The following is a 23,741-nucleotide window of genomic DNA, read 5'->3' on the forward strand; positions in this document are numbered from 1 at the left end:
TAATTATACTAATGGGAAAGATCTTCCAGTGGAACATCAGCGTAATTCACTAACAAATAAATAAACTACCACTTTCTAACCAGTTGTCGTACAGTTTTCCAAATCAAACACTGTATATGAAAAATGGACAAAATTCCTGTGGTATCATCCAGTTTACGGGGTGGGTGTTGTTAAGTCAGTGTTGTTAAAACATCTGAATGCACAGGAAGTCCAATATTTGTTCAATAAATCCTTTAAAAGTACTCGACCACGGATACGGGCGAGTGGACCAGCGATTACAGCACATTGTGTTCTGCATCCTGATTGGCTGTAGACCGTTGTCAATCAATCTCCTCCGTGCCGTGTCTCCTGTACAGAATGCGTTCAGCTTGTCAACTTTGCATAAATCTTCCATCGCTAGCAGCGTGACTCTGAAGTGCTGTACTGTACATTTGTAAGTTTTCTCCCCAACAAACACAACAATGTCGACGAAAGGTTTTGCACCGTCAAACGCAGCTGCGGTAGCTCCCAGAAGGCAGAGGAAGATGCTAACCATCGCACAAAAAGTTGGACTTCTGGACATGCTAAAGGAAGGTAGAAGTTACCATATTTTATGTATTATACAATGCGTTAAGCGAAATAAAACAGTCAGATAAGTCAAACTTTACATAAATCATTGTTCTTGCTTTCTCTACTTCCATACCATTAATTAATTAATGCTGAATTCTCTGGCAGCTGCTCTATTCCTGACGGGTTTTACAGCCTTAAAACATCTATAATAATTGTAAAAAATAAAGCTGGCTACTTCGCAGATTTCACCTATCGCGGGTTACTTGTAGAACGTAACGCAATAAACGAGGGACCACTATATCGTTAATCAATACTATAAGTTTAGCTGAGCTATATAGACATTCAATCTCTATACAGTTCTCATAATTGGTTAAATTAGCTACAGACAATCAAACTGTTTTGTACCCGAGTGTTTTACATGTTAAGATGGGAGCATATGGGGACCAGCTGCTTTCAGACAGCCCCATGTAGCCAGTTAAGCTGCTGCAGTGCAGTTTTTGGCTCTTAGGTATTGTTTTGAAGGGTACCTCTTACTGCAAACGTAACATGAACAAAAGCAAAATGTGCGTTCATAGATAACAATTGATGGTCACATACAATAGCTGTGTGACATAAATGTCGTTTAGACAGACGAGACCAAAGTGAAGATGTTTGGTCATGTTGCACAGCACCATGAGGATCTGGACATCTTGAAGGCATTGAATCAACCATTGGTCCACTGTGTAGCTACCAAATATTTAAAAGTCATATGTGAGGCCAACTGTCTGACAGCTAAAGCTTGGCTCTGCAACAGGAAAATGATTGCAATCAAAGCAGCAAATCTATAACAGAATGGCTGAAAAAGAAAGTAAAAGTAAAGATGTTGCATTTGTCCAATCAAATTCCAGACCTTAACCCTGAAATGTTGTGTACCTAAACTTCAAAGAGTTAAAACAATGCTGTAAAGAAGAGTGGGCACAGTTATGCAGGTCTTTTCTTTCTTTTCTTTTTTTTTGCTTTTACAGGCCTGGGAGCTGTTTGAAATGCCCTTTAAATAGGTCGGCGGGATGACAAGTAAGAGTCTGTTCCTACAGAGGATACTGAACCTCGGCCTTTCAACCACGGTAGCAACTTTTGCAGTTGGTGTAGCAGCAGCATCCTCTCCCCCTCCCCTCGGCAGAAACCAGCCCTGCGTCCAAATAGAGTTGTAGAAATAAGAGAATCCCGGGCTTAAAGAACAAAAGAAGAGGCCAAGTTTGAGTGAGACAGAAAGTCTGCGAGATTAGAGCCGTCAATCCCAGCATCTTTAGCTCCTAGCGGGGCCTCCTTGTGGGATCAACCACAAAGTTGTAATAGAGGCGAAGGAACTTTTCAAGTCCACCGCCGCACTCCGCCACACTCGCTGCTCTACCCGCATCCCTCCCGTCTCTCAGCATCACCAGAACTGGGGGGGGCTGAGAGAGGTTTAGGCAGGGTGAGTGGGTGGGTAAGGTGGGGCGCTGACGAACTTTCCCTGAACTCTCGCAAGCTTTGTCTCCTACTTTCATCTCAGGTCACTGTCAGTAGAGGATTTATCTCGTTAAAAGCCGCACAGAGATGAAACAAGGACCACTGACGCCGAACACAAAGGGCCAGGCGCCCGGTGCTGCTTTTCTTCTTCTTCTGATACCTCAGAGTGAAGTTTTTCTTTGTGCTAAATATGGGTCTTTTAGTCTCGAGATAAGGTAGTCCCACCGTCTCTGCCTGATTAATTAACCTGCGACGGAAATTTTCCACAAAGCGTGACAATTGTACAGAATAAAATGGATCTTGCACAGAGGGAACGGGGTCCTGGAAATTACTAATTCCACATTTTATCCTTTGTAATTAAATAAGCAAAATAATAAAAGCCTCCTGAAGGAGTAGGGGGGAAAAGGAACCGTTCTATGACTCCAGCTCCTGGTAGATAGAGCAGCGAAGCAAACGGCCGATCTTCGAATACGAAGATATACCTAGACGACATGTTTGGATCAGTCAGATAAAGATGCTGTCAGGAAACAAAGACGCTGACACAACTCACAAAAAGACACGTTTGCGATGCTCTGATGTGCCACCAGAAATATGACAGTCATTGAAATGGCTCGCTTTGACAAAAAGCCTGTGTTTTCTCACTCACATGTTATTTGGTTATTGTCAGTCTCTGCAACTATTGTTGTCGCAGGCCCAGTTTAATGATAGTGAATCTATCCCGGGATGGCAGATTACAAAATCGTAGCAGCAAAGGCAACACAATGGCAAAGCAAATCACCGTGAGAGGCTGCGCTTTATGCAGCAGCTGTCCGCCTTTCCACGCTGCACGCAGGTAAGTTTGATGACACCGATGGCTCGCTCGAATCATCAGCGCCATCCATTTATCTGCTTTGTTGTAGTCGATGTAATGCTCAGCAGCATCTAATTTGCTCTCGCTTTTTACCAGTTTTCAGCCAATTTTAGCTCCACAATAGGTTCTGAAATTTGTGTCAGTGGCAGACAATGAAGAGACAGCTTTGAGGAAAAATGATTTCTGCAGACATTATGAGGCACCAGATGCCTTGGTGTTCATTATATCTGTGTCTCTTTAATTTGGTTGCTAAACCTCACTGGAGTACAATGCGGTGCCGCTGCTCATTCCTCTGAAAGAAAAGATTTGACAGCTTTTTTTTCTTTCTTTTGGCACTGGAGTTTGTGCTGATATAAAACATTCAGGGGCAAAATTAACATTAAAGATGCCTTGGTTGCAGAAAAAATAAAGAAAAAGTTAGTGAACCTTTTTCGATTTCTAGAATTGCTGCATTGATAAATCATAATGTGCGTTCTGATATTGATCTTTTAATCCGGTATTTTCCTGGTGTTTTTTTGTTTTTTCATAGACTTTATATAAAACATGGAAGAATTGCTTTTAAAGCTGCTTTTATAATGGTCACCGTGGGGAGAGTTGTGAGGTGGCAAAAAAAGAGGTTCAGTTGTATAGAAGTCTTTAAAAACAACAACCTTATGCTTACTTGATCAGTGGCCTCAGTGAACAGTTTCCGATCAGTTTATGATTTCAGTTGCTACTTTAAAGTCTTGTTATCTGGGCTAATGCTAACCGAACGCTCAGACAACGTCATTGGCCAGTTACAGTGTTGATCGTGGACCAACATTATACTGGTGATGCAGGAAGACACAGATACACTTGTTTGGCAAAGTTTTACAATAAAGTGACCAATGTTTGTCATCATTAATATTACCAACTTGTAATTGAAACTTTGTAAACACTGGTATGTGAAAATATGGTTTAATCTGCGACTTAGTCACAAATGCAGCAGAACAAAATAAACACTCACTATCCGGTGTTTCAGTCTGATGTCATTAGTTGTTTCCAGGTCCAGACTCCTCTTTAGTTCACAAAGAGCCCGCGGCGTCACTGACAGTTAAAAACTGTCTAAATTCTTTCATCTTTAATAAAATGATCAGTGTGGCTGCTCTACCAGGTGTAACAATTAGTTTAACATCCATGAGAAACAGGATTCATGAAGTTTAACGGAGTTCGAAGTTAGCGGGGAGTTAGCTCGCTAGTTTCCATCTAAAGATCATATGTTCTGAGAGATTTCTGAAAAATTCAAACCAACAGCTCTGCTATTACTTCCAACATAAATGAAGACAGAAAACTAAACAGCAGTGATGTTTGTTGGGTTACTGAAACTGGACTAGCTGGTATATAATGATGTGCTACGTAATCGCTAGCGACACAGCTACGTTAGCATAACATTAGCACAGTGAAGCTGGAGGATGAACACCAACTTAAACTGAAAAATTCAAATGTACAGCTCTGCTATCACTTCCAACATAAATAAAGACTAAATAGAATAATAAAACTAAACAGCAGTGATGTTTGTTGGGTTACTGAAACTGGACTAGCTGGTATATAATGATGTGCTACGTAATCGCTAGCGACACAGCTATGTTAGCATAACATTAGCACAGTGAAGCTGGAGGATGAACACAAACTTAAACTGAAAAATTCAAATGTACAGCTCTGCTATCACTTCCAACATAAATAAAGACTAAATAGAATAATAAAACTAAACAGCAGTGATGTTTGTTGGGTTACTGAAACTGGACTAGCTGGTATACGATTATCATGTGTCAGCTATGTGCAGGTAGGATAGGAGGAATGATGGACCCAAAAGTGCGGACTCAAAACAGATTTATTACTAAATGACAAAAACAGAAAACTGGCTAAACTGGGAATACAGGAACTAAACTGGCAGGCAGGTGGATTGACACCGCATGGGATGAGGGTAGATCACAGACAGAGGAAAACACAGGGCTTACATACACAGAGGGAGCAATCAGGGAATGAGAGACAGAAGGTAAATGCAGCTGGGACAAATCAGGGCTAAAGAGACGGGGGGAGCAAAACCTGATACAATAACCTGAGACACAGACTTTCAAAGTAAAACAGGAAGCATAACACAGAGACGCGGACTTGACAAGGGGATACAGCGACTATGGAACACAGACAGAAACCAGGAAGCAGAACACTAACAAAGAAACCAAAATGCTAGAAATGATCAATAATATCAACATCAAAGTTCAATAATGCAAAACTGAAAACTCCAGGTCAACGACCCAGGCACCCTGACAATAATGGTGCGCTACATGCTGGCTAGCTACACAGCTATGGTTAGCATAATGTAAGCACATTAGCACAGTGAAGCTGGAGGATGAACGCTAACTTTTCTCCACTCGATAAAAGTTAGCGCGAAGATTCTCGATGGTTAGAGACAAATGCAATTGCATGGCAGGAAAAAGAGGCTGTAAAAGGACAAACTTAAGTCAGGAGAACAACTTTGATAATCCATCAACGATACAAGGTTAGTATTGTTAGGTTAATATGGTTTGGGTTACTCGCTATGAAAAATTCTTGATTCCAACTTCATGTACCCATTGAAATCTTTGTTAGCCTAAGAGTACACTCACCTGTCTCCTTTTGCCTTTAGAACTTAATTCTTCTTAATCATCACACACTTGTTGGTTACACACCCATGAGCCAAATCTACTGCTCTATTGGACTGAGATTTGGTGACTGTGGAGGCCACCTAAGGACAGTGAACGCATCGTCATGTTCAGGAAACCAGATGACTTGAGCTTTGGGACACTGTGGTCATGAAGCGATGAACATGATCAGTGATAATCCCATCATTCGATCTTCTTTTTTAAAAAATTCAATTTTAGGGGTAAAATGAATCCCCCTTGTTTTAAAACTTACCTCTCTTCTTTGTGTTTTACCATGCCCGTCTCTCACAGTAGGTTTGTAGCTGGAAGAATCATATGAACAATCGTTACTTAACTATAAAATAAGCCTTTTTTAATGGTTCCAAATTGGAAACTGATGGTGCTCTAAGTTACATAATTCACAGCAAACTGTCATAATTGCTATGATCATGGAGTAGAGAAGTGCAACACAGCATGGACTCAGCATTCACCTCAGCTGACACTGTTGCTCTTCAGGTGTAATCACTTTTAGTTTCATCTTAAGTGCTGTAGGCAGTTTGCCTTAATCAGAGCTATGCAATGTGATTGCTCTACCACACCGCTCACGTTATCCCTGCCTGTTCTATAAAGGACAGCACCAAACGATATGCCTCGTGTTTAACCTTTATCCTTTCTTGCCCACCCCCAAGGCCTTAAAGATCTGTGGTGGCCTTGCTGAGCAGGGTGGGTGATGTATTTCCTTTCACACAAAGGTCCAGGAAGAAAAGTGCTACATGCATAACTGGGATGAATCCCTGCCGTTTCCTTTGTCTCATCCATGTGTAATCCAACCCCGCGCTTGAAGGGATACTTCACAGAGCTCGAGGGGAATGCGGCAAACGGGCGCGATCCATCATCATGCTAATTAGAGACATCTCGGTTTTTATTGGCGTGAGAAGGACCGGATAACGTCAGCTCTGGTCAGCATGCGTGCTCGGGGATCTATTTCTCATCAAATTTCCAATAACTAAATATAGCGATTACACCCACGAGGACAATTTTAACAGTATTAATGGGTGTAGCGGCGATGCATCACTGTAGCACCTCTAATAACAGGATGTCCTCAGGGCAGTTCAGCATTCATGCAGCAGTTACCAATGGTCACAATGAAAAGCGATTTTTATGCAGCTGTTTGTGGCAGTCGGCAGGTATGGGCCAGTTAAAACATCCGTCGAATTTATTCAAAACATTTTACTTTTCAATAAAATCCATCCCAGCTAGACGTCGTTGCAGTATGATATGTGATAGTGCGGATAATCAGTATAGTGCTGATTTTGCTTTTTCTCTGTCCTGTCACAGGTTTCTGTTATGTCACATTAATATTATCATATATAGACTGAAATTCACCTGTCAAAGCAGCAAAAAGTACTTCAAAGCAGTACTATTTCTTTTCTCTTTTTTTCTATGTACTGCTATGGTGGTGAACGTCACACTGGTGCTTGTATCGGGCAGCTGATGAACTGACGATCTGCAGCAGAGCCCAGTATAAATCATCCAGAAGAAGTCAAAAGTTTAAAGTCATGTCAATTAGTTTTTATAAAAAATTAAATAGCCTAGTTCATGCTCAAGTTAATTATAATTTATGAGACATAATTAAAACACGTAAAGTGAATGAGCTAGATGTACATGAAGAATTCATTTTAGCAAAGCTGTAACTTTATTCAGTCATTTATGGCTGAATTAAGCCATAAATGACATGAATAGCACTAAATACATTAATCCTGAGCCCATAAACGTACAACTTTAATGCACACACACAGTCTGGTATGTCACCTGTCGTACGATAACTCATTTATTTCAGATCAGACATAAACTGTGCTGGGTGCACATGAGTTCATTCATAGTTCCAAGGCATTTTCCTATTTTTCTGCCTGTTTTCGGAAAATATGAACAGCAGGTATCATTTTCAGATGTTTCATTTATTAGTGATTAAAGCTGCACTAATCAATATTTTTGTGTGGGTTTAATTAATATGTGTAACATGAAAAGATTTTTCTCGTGGAGGTGAGTAGAATGACTGAGAATTATTGACGAAGCCTGCAGTGATTCTTTTAGTTTGTTTATGCTTGTGGTTCTCACCAGTCTTGTGTTGAGTAGGTACAGTGGCTTGTAAAAGTATTCCACATTTTGTCACATTACAGCCACAAACATGAATCGATTTTATTGGAATTCCACGTGAAAGACCAACACAAAGTGGTGCACACGTGAGAAGTGGGACGAAAATCATACATGATTCCAAACATTTCTTACAAATAAATAACTGAAAAGTGGGGTGTGCGTAATTATTCAGCCCCCTGAGTCAATACTTTGTAGAACCACCTTTTGCTGCAATTCCAGCTGCCAGACTTTTAGGGTCTGTCTCTACCAGCTTTGCACATCTACAGACTGAAATCTTTGCCCATTCTTCTTTGCAAAACAGCTCCAGCTCAGTCAGATTAGATGGACAGCGTTTGTGAACAGCAGTTTTCAGATCTTGCAACAGATTCTCGATTGGATTTAGATCTGGACTTTGACTGGGCCGTTCTAACACATGGACATGTTTTGTTTTAAACCATCCCATCGTTGCCCTGGTTTTATGTTTAGGGTTGTTGTCCTGCTGGAAGGTGAACCTCCGCCCCAGTCTCAAGTCTTTTGCAGACTCCAAGAGGTTTTCTTCCAAGATTGTCCTGTATTGGGCTCCATCCATCTTCCCATCAACTCTGACCAGCTTCCCTGTCCCTGCTGAAGAGAAGCACCCCCAGAGCATGATGCTGCCACCACCATATTTGACAGTGGGGATGGTGTGTTCAGAGTGATGAGCAGTGTTAGTTTTCTGCCACACATAGTGTCCCCCACATGGCTTGTGGCAAACTGCAAACGGGACTTCTTATGGTTTTCTGTTAACAATGGCTTTCTTCTTGCCACTCTTCCATAAAGGCCAACTTTGTGCAGTGCACGACTAATAGTTGTCCTATGGACAGATTCCCCCACCTGAGCTGTAGATCTCTGCAGCTCATCCAGAGTCACCATGGGCCTCTTGGCTGCATTTCTGATCAGCGCTCTCCTTGTTCGGCCTGTGAGTTTAGGTGGACGGCCTTGTCTTGGTAGGTTTACAGTTGTGCCATACTCCTTCCATTTCTGAATGATGGCTTGAACAGTGCTCCGTGGGATGTTCAAGGCTTGGGAAATCTTTTTGTAGCCTAAGCCTGCTTTAAATTACTAAATAACTTTATCCCTGACCTGTCTGGTGTGTTCTTTGGACTTCATGGTGTTGTTGCTCCCAATATTCTCTTAGACAACCTCTGAGGCCGTCGCAGGGCAGTTGTGGAGCTGTTTTGCAAAGAAGAATGGGCAAAGATTTCAGTCTGTAGATGTGCAAAGCTGGTAGAGACAGACCCTAAAAGACTGGCAGCTGTAATTGCAGCAAAAGGTGGTTCTACAAAGTATTGACTCAGGGGGCTGAATAATTACGCACACCCCACTTTTCAGTTATTTATTTGTAAAAACTGTTTGGAGTCATGTATGATTATCGTTCCACGTCTTTCACGTGGAATTCCAATAAAACTGATTCATATTTGTGGCTGTAATGTAACAAAATGTGGAAAAGTTCAAGGGGGCCGAATACTTTTGCAGCCACTGTATGTTTTCACTGGTAGCTTGACTGAAATAGAATTTACCAGTTGATTCTCAACTTTAAGTGTGGCATTTAGGAGTTGTTGAATGGGATATAACCACCTGGAATTGGTGGGGAACACAAACTGTATATAAAAGATGGAATTATCCTTTTTTTACATAAGCACATAGGACTGAATCAAGTGACCCTAAATCCCCCCATAGTTACGCTGCAGTAGGTCTAGGCTACTGCAGGATGCACTGAGTGTTTCTTCTTGTTTTTCACTCTTTATGTTTATAAACCACTCTGCATTTAATTATTGGTTATTATTAATCTATGGCTCTCTTCTACAACTCTCATTGGGTTGCACCACATGGTCGCTCCTCCCTGAGCCTGGTTCTGCTGGAGGTTTCTTCCTGTTAACCGGTGGGAGCAGCACGCTCTGTTTTGCATAACTATTTTTAAATCCTTGTAGCTCTGCAACCACGTAAGCTAGCGCAATAAATTTTTTTTGCATATGAAACCGGAGGAGTTGTACTTACATCTTATGCCATCAGCTTGTCCTCGGTCACAGTTTCCTTCCACATATAGCTTTGCAAAAACTGCATAAAAAGCTCTTGCAGCAACAAAAACATAATATTCCAGAAACACGCTTTGCCGATCCGATCAGCTGTTTGTAACACTTCCTACGTTGGAATAGAAGTCAGCGCGAACTATTGCATGTCCGCCATGACCTGACCGAAACCGGAAGAGACGTCATTTTCGCGGAAATGTAGTTTGTTTTTTTTTACCATATAGCCTCATGAGCCTATACTGGTGTTTTTAAAAGTTATCTTTGACTTTGACTTTCTGTGTCGTTTCTGGGATGCTTAGGACTCATATTGCACTGCTGGAAATAGTTTATTTTGATGCATATGCTGCTTTTTTGCAAATTTGCATTATAATATTTATTTTCGTTTTTCCTGCAGTATATAAAAATTGGTGTATTTCAAAAATAAAACTATGAAGACACTAAAAATAAATTTCCTGTGGTGGGAAACTATTTTGTGCAACTTTTTTGTATTAACAGTTTTGAGGGATAAGCCTCTTAAATTTCTCTAACTAGAAATATATGTTAAAAAACAAAAATGATTTTCAATTTTTTTGTAGTTTATTGCACTTTTTTACAATTTATGTAATTACTATGCACTTAATGCAGACATATTATTAAAATCTGGGCTATAATGGTTGTATTGATGTATAGCAACTTGAAATGCTCCCAAAAATGGCTCCACAGCATGTAAACATATAATATAAGCTCTGGCGGACTTGGTTCTGTGGTAGGTCTTAAAGGGTTAAAAAGGAGTTTTTCCTTCCCACTGTCGCCAAAAGATTTGCTCATACGGGGTCATCTGAATGTTGGGGTTTTGTTTTCTCTGTATTATTGTGGGGTCTTTACCTTTCAATATAAAGTGCTTTGAGGCAACTGTTGTTGTCATTTAGCCCTAAATAAATAAAACTGAACTGAATATATGATTGCTAAATAAAGCTGTTGTTGCAAAGAAGAGTCCTGATCTATAGCGTTGTATGTGTGATTTTGATATGATGAATATATGAGAGAAATGATAAGAATAGAAAGACTGAGATAAGATTCTGTTTGCTGGCATTCTGGTTGCGGCTTGAGGAACTGTAGGTTAATCAGCTGAGACAAAGCGAAGTTAGTGGTGTTCCCAGGCTGCACGTAAAACTATTTCTACAGAGCAGAGAGAAGGCTAGTGCGAATCAACACTTCTAACAGATTTAGTTTTTTATTACACCCGCAGAAACATATCAATAATTCCACTACAGCGAGCATCTCCGCCATTTGATTGTTTGACGAACGCATCAGAGCATTCTCTATCGCCTGAGCGCGAGGCTCAGCTCTAAAAAGCAACACTCATTATTTGTATATATGCACAGAGAAGTCTCGCAGACTGCTACGTTGCTGTGGGAAAACAAATTACATGATCGGATGGAAAAAAAATTCCCCATATGCAACGATATCTTGGCAAGCCTCCACTTTCCAACGTATCCCCTCTCGCCTGGAGCGTTTTGAAAGATTCCCCATCCGGGGATTCATATTCACATCTGTAATTCTGTCTCGAACATACAGTTCTGACAAGTCCTTTTGTTGTTGTAAAACGATTAAATAAAATTAAAGTACAAAGCTGGCGATAGCATCGGCGGTTTACAGTGTGTATGTGTAATGAAATTTCTTCTCCCAGAGAATCGATGAGGCCCATTCCCCTGGTGGACTGTGTAATTACAAAACCCTCATTAGATTATGAAACTATACAGCATATGGTGAGAGGAGGAGATCCCTTTGATGTGCTCTTGTAATGACTGCAGCAAGAAAAAAAAATAGAAGAAGGAGAGAGAATTGCCTGCCTTTTGCTTCATGCGAATCTCTTGAAAGAAATCAAAGCTTTGAAAGTGAGGTTTTCTGTTTCGTGCAGTCCCAGCTCGCCCCACCCCACTCACGCTCCTCTGAACTGACTCAGATGCCAACCACTGGGAGCCAAGGATCGACCCAGGAAATTTCAAACTGCTTTGACACGCCAAGGCCGCTGGTGTCACGGCCTTTTGATTCACAGAGGCCGTTTGTCATTTTGCAAAAAAAAAAAGCGTGAATGCCTTTGGTGATGAAGAATGAAGCTTGTTTGAAGGAAGCACTCGGTTGCTCGTAGAACATGAGAAAGTCGCTGTGGGCGGCACTTGTCTTCTGTTCTTGGCGCTACACATTTCACAGACTCTGTTTGGAAAGGGATAGCAGGCTGGGAAACAGTCATTGAGTGTAACTGTGTTTGACAGCCAGAGACAACAGCAAGCAAGCACAGAACATGTTGAAAAATGAAAATCGAGGTCCATTTAGGAACCTGGAAAAAACGAGCTCCATCTCTTTCTTCTCCCCCCACCTCCCCGGAGCTTTATGGACCTGTCAGTAACGTAAAAAAACAAAAACCTTTCCAGTAATCTAGTGCGGTGTGTCTTGACCTGCTGGGCTGTGGCTAGTGGGTCCCTTTATGACAAAGGGATGAAGTTTTTTAATAAGTGTGCTTCCCAGAGCAGTGCAAGCTAATTTCTCACTGGGGTCCTCGACTAACAGACAGCAGAATTCGGCGTGATACTCAAAAAATAGTTGGTGTCTTAAAACATTTTTATCATTTAGGGGAGGACTTTGACAGTTTAGGTGCAGAATCTTTCTAAACATATTGTTCGCCCGTCATTGGGGGATACGCAGGCTACGCTTCCTCTGCAAACAATCCTATGTAATCATCCATCACAGCGAGACGGTAACACAACCAACTTTATTCCCTCGAGGTTCGTCGCTGTTGTTACTGTCGCATCTTTCCTCTTAAAATGACTCAAACTAACGTACGTGAAAGTGCAAATGTCCTTTCTTTTCCATAAACTGGCACTTACAAAGAGAATTTTGCAAACAGACTATATGTATGCTAGAACATGTCGAGCATCATAACATGAAATTTTTAACAAGGCAAGACAGAAATTAATTTTTTTAAATGTATTTTTTAAATGCATACATGCATAAAACAGTCGATTTCAAAGAGTTTTATATTTTTGCTAATACACACTTAATTGTGTATTTAATACACAATTGAAAAACTAGCTTACAAATAATGCTTTTATTTTTGTTTTCTATTTTTGGGGAGGTGAGGGTGTTTTGCAGTTTTCTAAATGCCTGCGTGGATAACAGACGTGGTGCTGTTTACAGAAAGGCAGAGACGATAGTTTTAATTTATTTAAAATCTTTAGATTTCACTGGGCAAGCACAAGTCTGATATTGAGTTGGGACAGCAACTCAATATCAGACCCTCAATATTCGATTTCTAATTGAACTAAACTTACAGAGTTCATGGTCTCTGTTACTTTTTCTCCTTTGCTTCCTTTTCCTCTGTTCTTGATTCCAGTGACTAGACCACCAAATTATACACTTTTCTTTCTGTCTGAAATTTTTCTTCATTACTGGCGTCTTAATTGCCATCCTTAATGTTATCATTATTATTATTATTATTATTATTATTATTATTATAGAAGAAGATGGAAAAAGAATAACTAAATAAACTTTGTTACTACCAAGGGTTTATTTTTTGGGGCGGGGCTTCATGTGGATACTTTTAAGCACTAATGTTAGGGGTGCGGTTGCTTTGACAGGTCTTTTACATACAGTTTGTTATTTACTTGAGATGAGTATATTATATATGAATAACGAACACACTAATTGCAACTCACACAATATCTTTACTAGGGATGGGTATCGTTTACGTTTTTATCCGATACCGGTGCCAAACCGGTACTTTTGAAACGGTGCCGGTGCTTAAACGGTGCTCAAACCGGTGCTTAAAGAATGGAGAACACAAAATTGGTCCAAAAACCTCTCATGTTCAGCTGTTTTTTTGTAAAAAGATAACAATGTTAGCCTTTTCTGCAGCTATGGGGCATATATGGTATCTCTCTTAGCTGGAAGCAGCTTAAACAATGGAAAAAACACAAACTTTGTCCAAAAACCTCTCATGTTTAACTGTTTTCCACTTTTTCTTTGGTCATTTTAGCCTTTTTGTCCAGGGTGAAGGGAGTATCTGCCATCAAACAAGAAGACAGCCGCATGTAGCTATGATGATGTTTGCTAGTTCACCTTACATGCATTAATGTAATAACGTGGTTAGCCTACTCAACGTAAATTACACACGAACAACATTAAGCTACTCACGCAGAGAAGAACGGCTGCTGCTGCATCATCATCATCATCATTTCTGCTACACTGGCAGGGCTAGGGGCCAGGACTCTCCTCTTCGGGTTTTTGGGGGATGTTGCTAACTCCGGGTCCAATAACAGGCACCACACCCGCAGTAGATGCGCTCGGTGTGAGGTCTCACAGCAAGCTATTAAATACGGCACATTTTTTCGGCTTTAAAAAAAAATGCTATGCGTCGCCAGGTGTTTCATCGGATTTGAGGTGTTACCTCCTTTGACAGTATCACAGTATCAGCTTAAAGCACTTGTTGCAGGCTGCTGAGTTTGCATCTTTTGCTGTGAAGTACAGCCAGACTTTTGACCGCTTCGCCTTGGGCATTTTTAATCTGTAGCTCTGCTCTAAAAGAACGTACGTACCTGGGCCCGCCTACTATCCTCGGAAACGTAAAATAATTGGCTAGAATCCAAAGTGTATCACAGCTCAGGGAAAAAAAAGCACCGAAATGTGCGCTGCTTTTCGGTCTGGTTACTACCGTTTATGACAGAACCGGTGCCATCATGGCACCGGATACCGGTACCCATCCCTAATCTTTACATTATTATATTGTATCATCTGGTTGTAAAAACTCTAGCTGGCACAACATGACCTAACGGCGTATTATTTTTAACAGTTAATTGTCCTTGTGCTTTGCTTGTCACTGGGCAGGTTGTGTAACATGATTAGAAGTGTAACACCAAAACAATGAACCAAAAGATGCAAAAACTGATTGTAAAGCTGAAAGAAACTGAATAACTGTTCAAAGTGTGTAGTTGATTTAACTGTAGTGACAACCTTTCCATTGCAGTTAAATATTGGTGGTATATTTTTCATTAAAACAGCTTTAAATTAGAACCAACTCGGGCGTCTACAGCAGGGGAAACAACCTGATGGCTCTTGTGTCTCTTGTCTCACTAGAAAATTGCTGCTAAAACACAGTGTGTCGCTGTGATGAAACATCCATACGTGATTTTAGAACATTTTCAAGAGGAGCAAGTTGCACCAATTCACCCTCAGAGGACAAACACACAAATAGAGTCATTATTCACAAGATTGTTTCATTTTACAAAGCAGAAAGATTACACTCAGAATGGACCAACATGATGATAACAGATGGCATTCTCGTTGTGGAAGGCAAGGTGAGATTAAAAAGAAAGACGGAGTAAGCAGGAGTAATACTGTGGCAGAGCTGCGCATTTCAAAACAACCGACCACTCTTCCTGCTGATTTACATCAAAAAACGACTCCTCTGTCTACACTGTGATTTCCTCAAAAGTGATGGCAGGAGTCATGGCAGGCCTTTTTCAGATGTGCTGAAAACTAACTTTGGCTATTGATTTGATAACTTCAACACCCCCTCTGAGGCGATGCGTTTTTAAAGGACCATCGACACTACATGGAAGCTTAAACGACAGCAGAGCGACTGATTAAGCTCGACTTGAACTGCATTCTCCACAGACCTGTCTATTTACAGATATTTTAGGATGTGACAGAAAGTCTTATCTAAGAAGCTTTTACAATCAATGCAATACAGCTAGATCCACAATTTGTTGTACAAAGAGACACTTTTCATAGTTTTGCCCCTGTAAAGTACCACAGTGGGTTTTAAACCAATCAGTATGTAATGGAAGTGCAGACTTTCAGCTTTGATAATTACATTATTGCAGCGTTTTTGTGCATTAACCATTTTTAAGAGGCTCAAAAGTAACTGGACAACTGAATGACTAGCAGTTGCAAAGACATACGAGGCCTGTTCCCTTTTAATTTAATGACAAATAAAGCAGGAGGAATAAAGTTTATTCAAAGCATTGAATTTGCATTTTATAGCTTTTCACTGTAATTTTAAATATGACATCCATGCGAGTGAGAAGGGCCATCATAACGCTGGAAAGAGGGATAGTAACAATCTGCTTCTATCATTAAATGAAGGAACTAATGACTGAATTACTTCCACGGTTAAGAAAAAGATCTCAACTTCTAACCAAGTCATGAACTCTCCCAGAGAGGGAGGATGGTGGAGGCAGTGTTTTTGCATAAGAAGAACAGGATCACTAGTGTTTATTGTTGATGTGACTGCTGACAGAAGTAGCAGGATAAAATCTCCAGTATGCAGGGTTATACTTTCTGCTCAGACTCAGAAATTAGATGTTCTGTCTCAGTCTCAGCAAATGCAAACAAACAAGCAGCAACACGAGGTGGCTGTAGTAAAGACCTGGCAGAGCATCTCGATTTTGGAAATGCAGCATTTGGTCATGTCCATGGGGTCTGATTGAAAAGTATTTAAAACAGTCCTTACACTGAAACTCGTGGTAGTCTGTCCAATTAGTTTTGAGCCTCTGAAAATGGTGGACTTTGTATAAAAACGACAGTTATTCCTGAACAGTAAATGTAACAATTTTTGTTGTTGTTGTTTGAAAATCCACTGCACATCCTGTGGAAATCAATTCTGTCGACAGTCCCAGAGCAGCTGAATCAGCAAAAACAGCCGCAACACAATTTGAATATTATAAACATTATGAAAGCAGAAGTGTTGTAATGGATTAGATTTACATTAAAAAGTGTAAAAAGTGCTTTGAGTTTAAGGCTAAAATAAACTGCAAAAATCCAGCGAGCTAGTTCAGGCAGGCAACGAGAGCTGTGCTTCGTCATGAACACTAATATGCATCATCTTCCAAACACTCCCAGCTTTGGTGCTTGAGTTGAGTTGCAGAATCTCCAATCACGTGTCAATTCCACTGCTTCTTTCTTTTCAACCCCACCGCCACCCCAACATCCACCTGTGCTCAGAGTCGGTTTTTTGTTGGGGGCAAGGGACGGGAGACCAGACAGGAGGAGCTCCAGAGTTGTTGCTACTGTAGGAAAATGCTGCCACTGCAAACACGTAAGACGATGCAGACAAGAGGAGAAAGAGACCTTTCTACACTTCTCTAAATGTATCTGTTATGCCAGGAGATTTTATTATTATTATTTGCAAAAACTAAATTATAGATGACCTGGAATTGTCAGCAAGAAGAGTTTGGCGTTCTCCTTAAATCCTTATTATTATTTTAATATTGATTATTATTATTATTATATTTCACTTTCACACAAGTGTTGTGAGACTTCATGTTATCTTTCATATCAAAACAATTATAAAAAAACGACTTACAGAACATATTTAGTTTTGTCCGATTTCCCTGTGGCTCCTCTGTTTCCCTCCGATTGCTGGTGTAAGATTAAAGAAACATTAATACAATGACAGGAGGCTAACAGTCTGGCTGTATGGCTACTCTTAAACAGTGTTGGTCAAGTTACTTGAAAAAAGTAATCAGTATTTACTGCAGTAATTACTGATTACTTCCCCAAAAAAGTAATCCCGTTTCTTTACGGATTACTTATTTTCAAAAGTAATTAATTACTTAGTTACTTAGTTACTTTTTAAAAACACGATTTACAACCTGAATAGGTGATAAAGTGATAGATCTTTCAGCCCAATTCTACTTTTTCTACATAATCATCATACAAAATGTAATCAAATGGAAAAGTCTCTTTTTAAAACTTGTTTTATTAGTTTTAATCTTTTAACTTTATGCATCAAGCAAAAATTTAATTATATGCAACATTCTCTGACTGGAAGAAATTAGTTTAACATTTAAACCTATTTTCTGCACATTCCAGCACATAAAATAAAATATTTTTTTGTGTTTACACTCAGTCTTTCAAATAGATGCAAGTAAAACACAGCAGAAAATAAATAAAGTCAAAGACTAGCGGTCCTGTTGCTCTATTTTCACCTGTAAAGCAGGAGTGGGGTAGGCGGAGGTTTACCCTGGTGCAGGTGTGCTGCAGCGGTCAGTGGAAGAATCCGCGAGCTTCTCTGTGAGTTTCCCATTACGTCGTAGCTACTCGGTGCTTGCTCGGAAGTTTAGGTTTTTTTCGCTGTAAAAAGAAGTTTTCTTCCCACGCACAACGGACACTAATGTTTTTGTCACTTTTTATGGAATCAAACTCAAAGTAAGGTCAGTACTTCCACGCTTTAAACGCTGCACGCTCATACTCTCTCTGCACTCGATATATGATCCATTGTTGATCTGCACACAGCTGTTGTCACGAACGTCGCACTCGCTTACGTCACTGTCATGAGACATTCTCGCAAAAAAATCATGGTTTTAGTAACGCAGTAACGCAGCGTTCCTACGGGAAAGTAACGTAATCTAATTACTGTTTTTGCAATAGTAATCCCTTACTTTACTCGTTACTTGTAAAAAGTAATCTGATTACTGTTACGCGTTACTGTTACTTGTAACGCGTTACTGCCCATCTCTGCTCTTAAATATATCTAATTTCACAAATTACAAGTAAAATGTGTTGCGTAAATTACTTGCAGCCTCATCAGGAGGTTGTGGACTGTTCTGAGCATATACATTTGCACTTTAAAATGACCACTAGCACTGCAGCTGTATTTTAAAAGTGTGGTTTGGGAAGCAGAGCAGGTTGTTTCCTACTGTACTCCTCCAGTCTGCATGTTAAAGCATCCTTGGGCAGGATACCAAACCTCAACTTCTTCCCAATGCATGTATCCGTGTGTGAGTGCATGAATGTTTCTTATGTGAGTGCTTGATTGGCTTGAATGAGGCTTGTAATGAAAAGTGCTTTGAGTGCTCAGTTAGAGCAGAAAAGTGCTACAGAACTACCAGTCCACTTACTCGAGGCAAAGTGGAGCACTAAGCTAAATGTTGTTGCAAGCATGGCAGTCATAACACTAACGTAAGTTTCACATGTGCCCTGCAGTACCGAACTTTTTTAGGCAGAGCTGCGTGTGAAAACGGAAATGTCCAACACATGGTGTTAAACCGACAGCTTCCTCTTACAGTCTGTGTTATGTCCGATTGTGCAAATGTTAGAGTAGCATAGACAGTTTTCTGTTAGGTAGGCTTCATCTGTCTGTGCTGCCTCTTGTGCACTCTATCCAGGAAGCTCCCTCAGCTAAAGCAGAGTACTTCTAGTAGTATGTGTGTGAATCTGAATACCTCATGCTGTGTGCTACATGTAAGAAAGGACATCTGTGAATGGTCTACTTCCTCTGACATCATCATGAGTGCAAACGCCATTTTACCATTTTAATTTAGAAGCTGAAAGAAGAGTCTGCAGGAATTTCCACACAAAAATTCTGCACTTCAGCAAAGATAGTGAGTGTCTGCACCAAATTCCACTTTTCCACAGCAAACAGTTGTTAAAACATTTAATCTCCATGGTAACATCATGGTGACACTAGAAGAAAAATCTTTAAAGGTACGTGAAAAATTATTTTTTTATATAGGTTGTTTAACAGAAATGAGAATTTTGTAATTATAAATATACACTGATCACCGTGTAATCTGGTCTTCCAACAAACTGATGCATTCTCATAAATTTAAAAACATAGAAGTAGCTGCCAGGTCATGGAGGCTGCCATGTTGAATATAGTAGCCAGGATGAGCATTTATGTACATGTTAAGAAACCAGTCACACGCAGTACATAAATAATTAACTGATAAAGTGTATGTAGTGTACCTTATATGTTAGTTTTAATTCAGAGGTCACAAAAAGTTATTTCAAACTATATATGACCATTCAACATTTATTTATATATATATATGCGTATTTCTTTTTATTCTCATGGTTTTCTCTTCCACCACTGCTCTTTCTCTCTCTTTGCTAATTTCCACCTCATCCTCTTCCTCATCTCATCTCCTGAGCTAAAGTTGTAACCCTCCCTGTGGTGGGGCGTGGTCTGCGGTGCCGTGCGGACGCACCTGCACGGCATCCGCAATCACGCCCACTGTGTTAAAACACGGGGACTCAGGTGTTGTGGGGTGGTGAGATGTCAATAAAGATGGTTCTGAATGACACTCCGTGGTCCCGCCGTGCCGCCTCCTGGGTTTCGGCACCAATGTGGCGAGAATAAGGCACGGCGTTATCATGTGCTAACAGCTGTTAGCACATGATTCTCCTTATGGGGACCTGATATGTTTAATATGCTGCTGAGAATATAGCCCAGAAGAAGCGTATAGTATAGCTTTTATTTTGGAAAGAGACATTTCTCTGTAATAAACTCTCTTTTCCAAAGATGAGGGATTCCTCCATCAGATAGATTTATTTTTTTTATTACTTTGTAGTTTCAGCAACATTAAATTTAAAAACTGTACTTTTGAGTTAAAATATATATTTATAATTTTAATAAATGACAAATTAAAAAGGCATGAACTTTTTTTTGTATCGAAAAAATATCGAACCGTGACGCCAAAGTATCGAACCGAACCGTAAATTTTGTGTATCGTTGCACCCCTAATATATATATATTTCTTTTTTTTTTCTCATGTTTTTTCTCTTCCACCACTGCTCTTTCTCTCTCTTTCCTAGTTTCCACCTCATCCTCTTCCTCATCTCATCTCCTGAGCTAAAGTTGTAACCCTCCCATTTCAGGACAGCTGACAACCAGCTGGCTAAACAACAACAACAAAAGCTGGTTATAAGCTAACATTATGCCAGCTAATGTTATGCCTCGATAAACAGTTTGATTACATTCTGATATCATATTAGTTTATTATCTAAGAGTCCAACCTCGTTAAATCCACTTCAAAGAAAGTTGCCGGCTAACAGCAAACAACACCAGCAAAGTTCAGGCTATCACCAACAATTCATCTGACTGTCATCTGACAGACGTTTGCTTTACGGACTCATCTACATAGGCCATCAGGAGGCCATCAGGAGGCCATCAGTCCAATAGACGTGGCCACATCCTGACAGGTGAAGTAAACAGCAGACTCACAGTCTAGGCTGTCATGAACCCAAGTTGTTTCGTCCTACAGCGGCCACTGTAGCTCGGATTGTGCATTTGAATAGGTAGGGGTAAGAAAACAGAATAGAGTTGACTGCAATCTGCAATTACTGACCTCTACTGGTGACATTTAACACACTTTACCTTTAACATTTTGTGGGATCCACGAATGTTTGTATGAAATTCTGTGCCTGTTTATTCAGAAGAGATAGGGACACAGTTTAAAAAAACATCATAAAATCCATAAAGTCCAAAAATGGGACTGCCATGTTTAAGGAGCTGCCATAACACCAGATGCCCCTCATGATCCAACCCCAAAGAGCTGATAGGTGAATGTGTAAGCCACTACACTGTGGAGCCTTTCAGTCACTGTCACATACAGATGGTTCAAAGACACGTGGCTTTAGTTACACAACCATAGTTTATTACTGATGTCATCACTTACACAGACAACGGAAGTGTCAGCGATACCTACTAAAAGGTGATCAGAAAATCATACTTGAGTAACTAGTTGAAAACAGCTTCAGGACCGCTGCTGCTGTCAGATGCTGTTTAATTTACACGACGCTCTTGTCAAAAATTCAAACTCCCGAGCCATAATCCAAAACAGATTAATACTAATAATAATAATGATGATAATAATAAACAATATTTTTTTAAAACTGATAAAAGTGGCTTGAAATGACAGGATGATTTTCAGAGGACCTTCAGACCACACATGGTTTCCTCTTGCTGTTTGGTAACAGCTGGTAGGTTTGACCAGTTGGTGCCATTTTTTTTAAAAGTGCTGGTTTCATGTAACATTTTAGCGTTTTGGGTTGAATTCCTCTTGATTGTGGCTGCGTATCTCTATGAAAACCACCCCATTTAAATATATTTAACCCATATTAAACTCTTCAAACTACACTCTGTTAGAGCAGAAAGCCACGATGCATTTTGTGTTCGATATTTGCGATGCTTATACGACATACTGACCTGCTGTTCACCCTGGACAACATGTGATGCAAAAAAACCTGTGAACGAGGTATTACTCTATAAATAACATATAGGCAAAGTTCACCGTTGTATTCTACTACAAGCAGTACAATGTCAGATTAAATCCTGTTGTCCGGTAAGGCTAGTCATACGGAGTCCTTTGAAAAGGAGTGCTGAATGTTCAGTACTTTTAATGGGATCTGCTCCTCTTTTTGATGTCCAGAGTTCAGGAAGAAGCATTCAAAGTTTTCCAAAGTTTAACTGCACTCCAGAAGAAAGGATGTCTCTATTTACAGAAAGGTCCTTTGCATTACTCTCTTCTCCTTTGATGATCCCGCGGGCCAGAGCTGTTGGTTCAACCTAAATCAGAAGAGAAACCTAATGAAACAAAGTCAGAGCCAGGACAGCTGCAGAATCATCAAAACATCACCTATGAAAGAGTTACAGAACATAACATTTTTTATATATATATAGACATACAGTATATAACTGTCTGAGGTCACAAGAGGAAAAAAACTGGAACTGCACAGAAATGAAAAGCATAGCCACCAGTTATAAAACTAAACTTTATCAACCGAACGCTCCCGCCTACACTGATTGACATGTCAAAGATGTTGGCAAAGCAACAACAGAATCAGATGCATTATTCAAATCTCGAAGCCCTGATTTTTCCATTCTTGCTGCTTACTTTTGATGTTTGACACTGTGAGGAAACAGATTTCATCTTCAAAAGAAAAATGTTTAAAATGGTCTGAAAGCCCCACAAGAACATCGCTGTGTAGGTTGATTCTGTTCATCTGGAGAAACGCTACGTCCAGATGCATCAAGACATTGCTGTGTAGCTACGACATAACCTGTTATACGACTTAAAGTGAACAAAGACACTTCTGCCATTATGCACCCCTCCTCTAACTGCTTTCTTGAGGTGTAACTTGATATCACCTGGACTAGAACCCTGGCACATTCAGCACCATCCAAGTAACAGCCTCCAGGGTGGAAGTGCCAAAAAGTGTAGTACCTACATTGGCCACTTGAGGCAGGCTCTAAAAATAAATAAATAAATTTTTTTTTATATAGCACCTTTCAAGACAGAATCACAAAGTGCTGCACATAAGATTACAAGTCATAAAAAGATTTAAAAAGAGAAAATAAAACAGGCATAAAATGAACCAAAAGCAGTTTTAAAAAGGTGAGTTTTGAGTTGTTTGTTAAAAGCAGCGACTGAGTCCACAGTTCTTAATGTTTGGGGGAGAGAGTTCCACAGTCTCGGGGCCACAGTGGCAAAAGCTCTGTCACCCTTAGTCCTCCTCTTAGTATTTTTTTATAGCAAGTAAGCCCTGATCAGATGACCTCAAAGCCCTGCTAGGGACGTCGGGCTGTAGCAGATCAAAGATGTAGGCTGGTGCCAGTCCGTGCACAGCTCTGTAGGTCAAGACCAGGATCTTAAAATTGACTCTAAATTTAACAGGAAGCCAGTGTAACTGAGATAATAACGGTGTCACGTGTGAGTACTTGGAGGATTTTGTCAAAAGTCTAGCCGCAGCGTTTTGCACAACCTGCAGACGATCCAGAGAACCTTTGCTTAGACACATAAACAGCAAATTACTATACATGCATTTATTTCGTCACGCTTGGATTATTGCAATCTCGAGTTCAGAGCGAGATAAAAACCAGGCTTACCACATTTCTTAAATGATAAAAACAAGACCGAACCAGAGATTTCACATGCCCAATCATCATGATTGCTGAACTTGCTAAATGGACACAAGCAAAACATTTTTTTCAAACCTGACAGAAGCTGCTTTTTAACATAGCAACAAAACAGAGAGAAAGCAGGAAGCTTAACAAGCAAGCACAATGCAAACTGCATCTAGACCCATCACGTCTGGCAGTCTGATGGACGAGTCTGGGTTTGGCGGTTGCCAGTCGAATGACCGTTGTGTGACTGCATTGTGCCAAGTGTAAAGTTTGGTGGAGGGGGATTATGGTGTGGGGTTGTTTTTCAGGAGTTGGGCTCGGCCCTTTAGTTCCAGTGAAACAAA

General features: G+C 40.2%; 1 protein-coding gene across 2 annotated transcripts in view; it reads right to left on the minus strand.

Annotated features, from left to right (window-relative positions):
- Positions 1-277: 277 nt before the first annotated feature.
- Positions 278-23,741, minus strand: part of LOC146499794 (chemokine-like protein TAFA-2) — a 124,208-nt gene continuing 100,744 nt past the window's right edge. For both annotated transcript variants that reach the window (XM_085138600.1, XM_085138599.1), the window contains exon 6: positions 278-22,059. The gene's annotated coding sequence lies outside the window, so the exon portion shown is untranslated. The remainder of the gene's footprint in view (positions 22,060-23,741) is intronic.

Source organism: Neolamprologus multifasciatus, chromosome 17, assembly GCF_963576455.1.
Source record: "Neolamprologus multifasciatus chromosome 17, fNeoMul1.2, whole genome shotgun sequence".
Lineage (NCBI taxonomy): Eukaryota > Metazoa > Chordata > Actinopteri > Cichliformes > Cichlidae > Neolamprologus > Neolamprologus multifasciatus.